At 30.5% G+C, this 9,597-nt stretch overlaps 1 pseudogene; it reads left to right on the plus strand.

Annotated features, from left to right (window-relative positions):
* Nucleotides 1-4,939: 4,939 nt before the first annotated feature.
* LOC106774161 overlaps nt 4,940-9,597 on the plus strand; it is a 42,444-nt pseudogene continuing 37,786 nt past the window's right edge.

The following is a 9,597-nucleotide window of genomic DNA, read 5'->3' on the forward strand; positions in this document are numbered from 1 at the left end:
TAAGCTTCGGGAGAATAATAACNGTAAATTAGTTTGCGAGAATCTCAATTAGCTTTTTTTGTTACTGTAAGTATTATAAGTAATTGGCCCTGCATATTGAGGATAATAACGTTTACTTTTATTNCAACTCGTATATTCTATCTCTTTCAGAATTTTATTTCCTCTGTTTTGTTTTGCTACCTAATATTATTCTGTAAAACAGCAATTGGTATCATAAGAACTCAACGTTATTCAGAATGAGATGAACCAATATAATTACTATTGAATGATTCAACTTTTTTGCTACTCGTACATTACTTTTAATTATGTTTTTTTAACAATGAAAAATTATGTTTACTTTCTTAACTAAATTATAAAATATTCAGTTCATGTATCATAAAACATTAATGGAGTTTTTTTTTTTAGTCACCTCTGAACTTCCTTTGTCATGTGTGAAACCCTCCAAGTATAATTTAGTTTATTGAAAATAACTTTCTTAAAAAATAGGACTAAAATTTTATAATTTAATTTAAAATCAAACACAATTTTTCAATATTACTAGTTTTAAATTCATGTCTGCATACAATGTTGATAGCTAAAAATCAAACATATTCATATATACGTGAAATGAGCCTTACTGATTAGCCTTTATCCATTTGAATAAATTTTGAGTGATGAATAATTTATTGTCCTTGGTTATCGTGACATTGCACGAGGAATGTTTAAAGGATAGGTTCAATATTTTGCCAAGACACATTAAAAAAAGTAGTCTCAGCAAACATTGATATGTTAAAAAATAGAACGCCATGAAACAACAAAACAAAGTAACATCCAAAATCCTTGATATAGAACGGATTTTGAACTTAGGAGTGTAAGGAAGGAAGGATGAGTAGTCCTGAATGATTAAGAGCATATTATGTGTCAAATGTTCATCTTTGGTCTGCACATTAGAAGGGGAGGAAAGCATCAAGGCAAATTTTTCTTTAATGAATTTTTGTTAGGGAAAAACAGCCACTTTGAGTTTGATTAAAATATCATGTTTAAACCTTGTTTTGGAAAAACACACCGAGTCTGAAAAATGTTTATATTACCTTCCTTCTCACTGAAGAAAAATATGGAAAAATATGTGTATGAATTAGAAAGACATACGTGTAAGAATTATCGAATAAAGATTTAGAGTGAAAAAGTTGACATACAAAAAAGAAATAATTATCAAATAAAGATTGGGAAAAGTACAACAAATATTCTTGAAATTTTTGACGGAATTTTAGAAAAAAATAAATTCATAAGTAAATTTCAATTACCAACTGATTTTATCGATGTATTTTAAAATTTTAATTATTGATTGACTTAATATCGACGAATTTTAAAGATGGAAAAATTTGCCAACAATACATATTTCATTTGTCGACCGATATTTCCAAAGGTAAAATTCGTCTATAACTTTAAACCTTAAAATTTCTATTATTGAACTTATTTTATCGTAACATAAGGCAAACAATAAATAGAATCAAAGATAAACCACATCCTATACATAAATCTACTAAATTACAAAAGCTTTAACACAAGACAAGTCTTTATGAAGATCTTCTTGCAAGAAGAACACCTGAGACTTGACTTTGAGACATCACCAAAACTTCTTCTTTTTATCTTTATGCTAACAATATCCCCGTTTTTTTATGATGATCAAAAACTCCTTTGGTTTAAAGCCTTTTGTAATATGTACTAATTTGTAATTCATACATAACTTAAAGAAAAATATATTAATAGACAAGAGATAAATATAATTAAGCCTTTAAACATATTTCTCCCCTTTTTGATCATTATTAAAAAGAGCTATGTATGATTGAATAATTTCTCCCCCTTAATATAAGCAAAAAAAAAAAAAGACAAAACAAATAAATAATAGTTATCATAATTTTTATTAAAGGGAAACAAGAGGCATAATTCAAAACGTGAAATACAATAAATTTAGAAATCATAACAAATAAATAAAAGCCGTATAAAGAAGTACTTTTCCTTGTTGAGTAACTTAAAAAAAATTAAATTGCCCATGAGTTTGACACTTTAAGAAAGAAAGAGAAGTAGAAAAAAAAAATATTATCAAATTTTTCTTTTCATTTTAAAAACTTCCCTTTAATTTGACAAACCATACTTTATCAAGTTTTGGTGCACACCCAAAAGCTTCTTCCTTTATTTTGAAATAACGTGCAAAACAGAAAAATAATATTCTAGTTCCCAAAAATACTTATTTGGGTCCTTTAAGATTAAAGACAAATCATTTTAAAATAGGAATCCATGCATATATTCCATTTGGAACATCATAATGTTTTGATGTATGACTATAATTTGTCAAACTCGTGAGATGTGTACTCCTTGCCACGATCACTTCTAAGTAATTTTATTTGTTTTCCACTTTACTTCTTAACAAGGGCCTTGAATTTCTTGAATACTCCAAAGACTTCTAACTTTGCCTTTAAGAAATAGACCCATGTCATTCTAGAGAAGTCACTAATGAAAAGGATGCCTATTGTTGTGATGTGAAGGCGTCGTCATTGGTCCACAAACATCAATATGAATAAAATCCAACAAGTTTTTTGCTCTCCATGCTTTATTTGTTGAGAATGGTAATTAGTGTGGTTTGCGAGGAGACATCCTTCACATGATTCATTATTCTCCTTCAAGCATGGAAGATCTCTGATCATGTTTTTCTGATACAAAAGCTTTAAGGCATGTTTGTTGAAGTGGCCAAATCTCTTATGCCAAAGCCATGAGTCATCAACTTCTACCTTCATGGCAATATTAGTTCCAAGTTTGAATCTTATAGGAAAGCTTCTATTTCTCTTCTCCATTTTTACTTGGCCAATTTCTATCATTTAACTGCCATAAACTTTGCATGTATCTTTCTCAAAATGAAGAGAATAACCATTCTCCATGATTTTACCAATACTTAAAAGATTTTCTTTAAGATTTGGAACTAGTAAAACGTTCTTGATGAATTCGTACCTTTCTTTGTCTCACGATGATAATTCCTTTGCCTCGAAACTCCATTATGGTGCCATTTCTTAGTCGAACTTTGATATTGACAGATTTATCAATGTCTTTGAAGATGCTTTGATCTTTTTCCATGTGATTGCTTCATCCACTATCAAAGTACCAACTTCCTTCTCCACTAGGAGATTCTTGATTTGTGTAGAATAAAAGTTTCTCCTGATTATGTTCTTTCGCAAAGTTTGCTAGATGCTTATTTTTATTATGACAATACTTTTTTATGTGACCAAATTTCTTGTAGTTCTGACATTGAGGTTTTCCATGATGTCAACAATATTTTTCCAAGTGACTTGTCATTTTACATATGGCACATGGAGGATATTTTCCTTGACGAGTCATAAAGAAGCTTTTAGAATTTTCTTTATTTCTAGAAATTTCTCCTCTACTTTTATTTCCTTCATATTCTTTATTTTGAGACTCTAATTTCAGTTTTGATTGAAAGGAATTTTCAACCAGGTCTTTTCATGCCTTTTCAATCTTTGTTCATAAGCTTCAAGAGAGTCCATTAGTTGTGTTACTGACAATGTAGCCAAATATTTTGTTTGTTCAATCACGGTTGCAATTGCATATATTTTTGGAGGAATAGAAATTAAAATTTTCTCAGCGATTTTTTTGTCAAGAATATTTTCTAGAATAATAGTCTTTAAAGGTCTTAGATTCTTTCATTGTTAATAATTCAAACTCTCGTCTTAGGAAATGAAGTTTAACATTGTGTACCTCATCACTTTCTCAAAACTCCTCTTGTATTATGTTCCAAGCTTGTTTTGCATGTGTGACACCAATTATCCTTGGAAAAATTGTGTCATCAACTACTTGTTGAAGAGCAAATAAAGTCATTGAATCCTTTTGCTTGTTTTCCTTCAACTCCTTTTTCTGAGTTGTAGTAAGAGTGAATGTGTCTTCTCGAATAGTGAAACCTTCTTCTATGATGTCCCATAAATCTTGGGAGTGGAAGATTGTCTTCATTTTGACACTTCAAAAATAATAATTTTTTCCTATGAAAATAGGTATTGGAATTGATGATTAATAGTAGCCATGAGTATGGAGTTATAGTTTTGTTTGAAGTAGTTAAAAATTTTATCTATGTCTAGTAAATGACCGAAGCTCTGGTACCACTCTTAGTATTTTGAGGTTGTGAAATGAATAGAGAAAATGTAGAGATAGTAGAATGTAGAGAAAATGTGGAGATAGTAGAATATGGAAGTAGTAGTTGGAAGAGGTGTTGTAGTTGTCTTAGTTGTGATAGATGTTGTCTTGCCTATAGTAGAGTACATGAATATTTGTAGACCCATGGATTATTCTAGAACATGCTAGTCAGAAATTATGTAAAATGTTCTAGATTTTTATCTATGTATGTTCTTGATTTTCTTTTTCCTATCTTAGGCTTTTGTACAATATTCTAGAATGTGTATTACATTTCAATTCTTCTATCTTAGGAATTTTTACATTCTTTTATATTTGCAATACACTTTAATAATTTTAATTAAATTATGATGTAGAAAACTAATGTAATTTAATGTTCAGACTGCTTCTCGGTTTCTCAAATAATGTGTTGTATTGCTGCTTGGTTTATACATTCATTCTTTAACAATAGATTTCAGTTTCTTTGTATCGTGTTTTTAAATTGTCATATTTTACCTATGCTTAAAGATGGAGCATTCGTTGATTTAAAATGGCTTTTAGGGAAGCAGTTTGGTATCTAACAAAGATAGTTTATTCACGTAATTAAAAAAACGATGAACTCCTTGACACAGCTTCATGAGAAAAGTAAAAAAAATTATATGAAGTACCTAAATCTTCCATTAAATTTTTTTGTCTTAGAATGAAAGAATAAAGAAAGCGAGATGGGTTCAGGACGAAAAATATAAAATATAAATGGTGGGTGAGTGATAACACACTTCGAGACTACATCTGAAACATATTAATCTTTAAAATTATCGCTTTATCTTTGAAGAGTTGACTTCAATTCCTTCGATGGAGTTTGCATCTTCTTCTTTATCATCATCATCATCTTCATCCTTCTTAACATCAGAACCCCATTTCATACACGATGTGTTCATCAACTTTGGTGGAGAAGAAATCGGTCGAAGGTTTGTTTCTCATCTCCACTCTCTCCTTTTACAAGCTCAAGTCAAAACTTTTATTAGCCAGCAGAATCTGCATGAGGGAATGAAGCTAGAAGAGCACATGAGAGCAATAGGACACACTAAGATTACAATAATCGTTTTCTCCAAATGATACACTGAATCGGCTAGCTGCCTTCTTGAGCTTGAAAAAATAATTGAATGCCACCAAACATTTGGCCAAATAGTTCTGCCCGTATTTTACGAGATTGATTCATTGGATGTACATCATCAGAAGGATGATTTTGGAAAAGCGTTGGAAGAAGCTGCACAGAAAAGCTATTCAGGAGAACAACTGGAACATGCGTTGTCCAAGTGGACCCGTGCACTCACCACAGCTGCAGGAATCACCGGTTGGGATATCAGAAATTTCAGGTAAACAAATGAATCCTTCCTACTTTCTTTGGTTTGAGAGTGAATGAAGCATGTGTTAAGGTTATGATCTAATTTTGGTATCACATTATCATCTTGAAGGCATGATGCTGAACTTGTAGAGGCAATTGTTAACCGCGTTAAAACATTACTGGACTATAAAGACTTGTTTATTACCGAATATCCAGTTGGATTAGAGTCCCGCGTGGAAGAAGTGATTAAATGTATTGACAATGAATCCAGCAAAGTGTGTATGATAGGAATATGGGGAATGGGAGGATCAGGTAAAACAACCATAGCCAAAGCCATCTACAATCGTATTTATCATGAATTCATTGATAAGAGTTTTATTGAGAATATTAGTTATGAAGGGTATGTTGCTTTGCAAGAAAATCTTCTTTCTGATGTCCTAAAATCCAAGTTGAAGGTGAAAAGCTTTGAGATGGGAAGAACTATGATCCAGAATGGATTTTCTCGAAAAAAGTTGCTCATTGTGCTTGATGACGTGAATGGTGACCAATTAGAAAACCTATACGGGAGTCTTAAATCGTTCGGTCAAGGAACTGTGATAATCATTACAAATAGAAATGTTAGCCTGCTGAACCGACTCAAAGTTTATGTTTATCAAACGCATCTTTTGAACGAAAATGAGTCACTTGAGCTTTTTAGTTGGCATGCCTTTAGAGAAGCAATACCAAGAAACGAATGGAGTTTACTCGCAAGAAAGGTCGTTGATTATTGTGGAGTACTACCGCTAGCTCTTGAGTTCCTTGGTTCCTGTTTATGTGATAGGACAATACAAGTGTGGGAAAGTGTATTGTTGAAATTACAAAGAACTCCCCCGGATGATCTTCTTAGCGTATTAAAAATAAGTTTTGAAGATTTACGTGATACGGAAAAGGATATATTTCTGGATGTATGTTGTTTCTTTATTGGCAAAGACAGAGAGTATGTGACAGAGATATTAAATGGCTGTGGGCTACATGCTGATATTGGAATAACAGTTCTCATAGAGCGTGGCCTCATAAAAGTTGAAAGGAACAACAAACTTCAAATGCACCCTTTGTTACGAGACATGGGAAGAGAAATTATTCATCAAGAATGCTCAAAGGAACTGGGGAAAAGGAGTCGATTGTGGTTTCAGAATGACGTAAAAGATGTACTAAAAGAGAATACGGTAAGAACATTATTTATATAATTTTGAAACATTTTTTGAAAGTCTTTTCTTTTTAAGTNTAATCCATGTGTTGTTAATTTTTAGACTCAACATTAAGTATCAATAATCGAAAATTATATAGGAATTTCTCAATTGTTTATCTTTGTTATATTCTACACAGGGGACTGAAGCTATCCAGGGATTGTCCCTAAAACTGCATTCAACAGACACAGATTACTTCGAAGCTCGTGTTTTCAAGAAAATGAAGAGACTAAGACTGCTACAACTTGATCATGTACAACTTAGTAAAGATTTTGGGAACATTTTTCAACAACTGAGATGGATATGTTGGCGAGGGTTTCCATATAAACACATTCCAAGCAACTTTCGTTTGCAAAATGTAATTGCAATTGATTTAAAGCATAGTCATCTTCAACTCCTCTGGAAACAACCACTCTGGAAACAACCCCAGGTTAATTAAGATAGAAATAGTATTATTGGTTCCAATTCTAACTATTGCATTCTTTTTTTCATTTACTTCCCTAATCTTTTGCAAACTATCTTTGTAGGTTTTAGAGCGGTTAAAATTCCTTAATCTTAGTCAATCCAAATACTTGAAAGAAACTCCAGACTTTTCCAGACTACCAAGTCTTGAACAACTCATTCTAAAAGATTGTCCAAGTTTGCTCAAGGTACACCAATCCGTTGCTGATCTCTCCAATATAGTATTGATAAATTTGAAGGATTGCACAAGTCTAACCTATCTCCCAAGAGAGGTATATGAGTTGAGATCTTTAAAAACTCTCATCCTCTCTGGTTGTTCGAAGCTTAGGCCATTGAAAAAGATATAATGTAGGTGGAATCCTTTTTAACTATAATTCTTGTCTGCACAGAAGTTGATAGCTAAAAATCAAACATATTCATATGTACTTGAAAGAAACCTTAATGATATCCATTTGAATAAATTGTGAGTGATGAATAATTTATTGTCCTTGGTTATCGTGACATTGCACAAGGAATGATTAAAGGATAGGTTCAATATTTTGCCAAGACATTAAAAAAAGTAGTCTCAGCAAACATTGATATGTTAAAAAATAGAATGCCATGAAACAACAAAACAAAGTAACATCCAACATCCTTGATATAGAACGGATTTTTAACTTCGGAGTATAAGGAAGGAAAGATGAGTAGTCCTGAATGATTAAGAGCATATGCTTTGTGTAGACAACTTATGTGTCAAGTGTTCATCTTTGGTCTGCACATTAGAAGGGGAGGAAAGCATGGATTCACGGAATAATAACTGCACGTAACAAATATCATGCCTGACTAAATATATCTATTAAAAATATAATTATGTTAGGAATACAAGTGTGAGTTCAAGTCTCACATTGGATAAAAATAAAAAAGTATAACACTATATAAAGATAAAAGATCCATTAATCCATTGTTTTAAAGTTTTAGCTAGAAAGTGATATCAATCCCTTATCATATGCTAACTCTTTCTTGAGTTTAGCTAATAAATGTCTAGTATTCTTAAAATGACTAAAATAATTTCACAAATCTAATACCATCTCTTTCATTCATGTTTTTCTTCTATTATTCCAAATGCACTTTCTTTAAATATTCTCTCATAATCCATCCTCTAATCTATGAACCTTAAATATTATAGAATCTTATCTTATTTATAACACTTTAATAAGTTTTTACTTAGATAAACTTAAATTAAATGTCTGATTTTTCTTAATACATTATTAATACTTCATCTTATTACTTATTATTAACAACATCATTTCAAATAACATCCCTAAGATAAGTGAATCAATTATAGTGGTTAGTATTTTTCCTAACTTTCTTATCACTTAATTACATTATTCTAAGAAAATTTTATTTAAACAAACCTAATCATGGTTCATTCATATAATATAGTCTACTGATATATTTTATACCTGAACTATTATTCTTCTACAAACTTTATGTTTCTAGTTTTTTGTTTCATATTTACCAGCAACTCTTTGTTGCTGTGTATCTTACTACTTCGTTAGATTTCTAAGAGAATGATAACGTGTAAAAATGTTTAAAAACTAAAACTAAAACAATATCATTTTATCATTATTCTTTTCATAGACATTTTATCATTTTGACTTTACTTTGTTTTTCCTACTATGTTTTATTATATGTCCTTACTTAATTAGACTTTTAATATGCGAAAAATTAAAAAAATTGATAATAAAATTTGTGAAAAAAAAATCGTAAAGTAATGATAATTGAGTGATGAGGTAACCATTAAAACCTATGACGATCCTTTTTGTTTATATTTATTTATTTATTTAAAAAAGGTTTGTTTAACAAAATAAACAAATTTGTTTTCTAGATTATATGTTTCGAAAATTTTCAAAATAAGTTTTCTAAAATTTCTTTGAACAGAATTTTAGAATAAAATTTTCTAAACAAATGATTTGCATTCTAAAATAAGATTGCTGGAATAAATTTAGCAAAATATATATAATACTTACTAAACAAATTTTCGGAATATGAAATACATTTTACAAAGTTTTTCGAAATAAGCTTTGTTTCCTTCTTCTTTTTCAGACTTTTTTCTTCTTCCTCTAAAACGTTCTCCTTTTTTCTTCTTCCATGTGACCCAATCCATGATCACTCTTGTCAATAGAGTGGGTACTCTGTACAACAGCAAGAGAGAAAAATGAAAATCAGAGAAAAAGTATTTTATAATTGTTATCAGTTGTATGAATGATTCGGCTCTTATTATCACTTATAGACTGAACGAACATAGTTATTAGAAAAAAAAATGCATTAACTAAATTATAAAACTTAAGGTGGAGACTAAACCATAAAAAGTAAGTAATCACCAACATCACCAGGAAGATGATTGTGAAGTATGCACGTTTTAACATAGAG

This window comes from Vigna radiata, chromosome 9 (assembly GCF_000741045.1).
Source record: "Vigna radiata var. radiata cultivar VC1973A chromosome 9, Vradiata_ver6, whole genome shotgun sequence".
Classification (NCBI taxonomy): domain Eukaryota; kingdom Viridiplantae; phylum Streptophyta; class Magnoliopsida; order Fabales; family Fabaceae; genus Vigna; species Vigna radiata.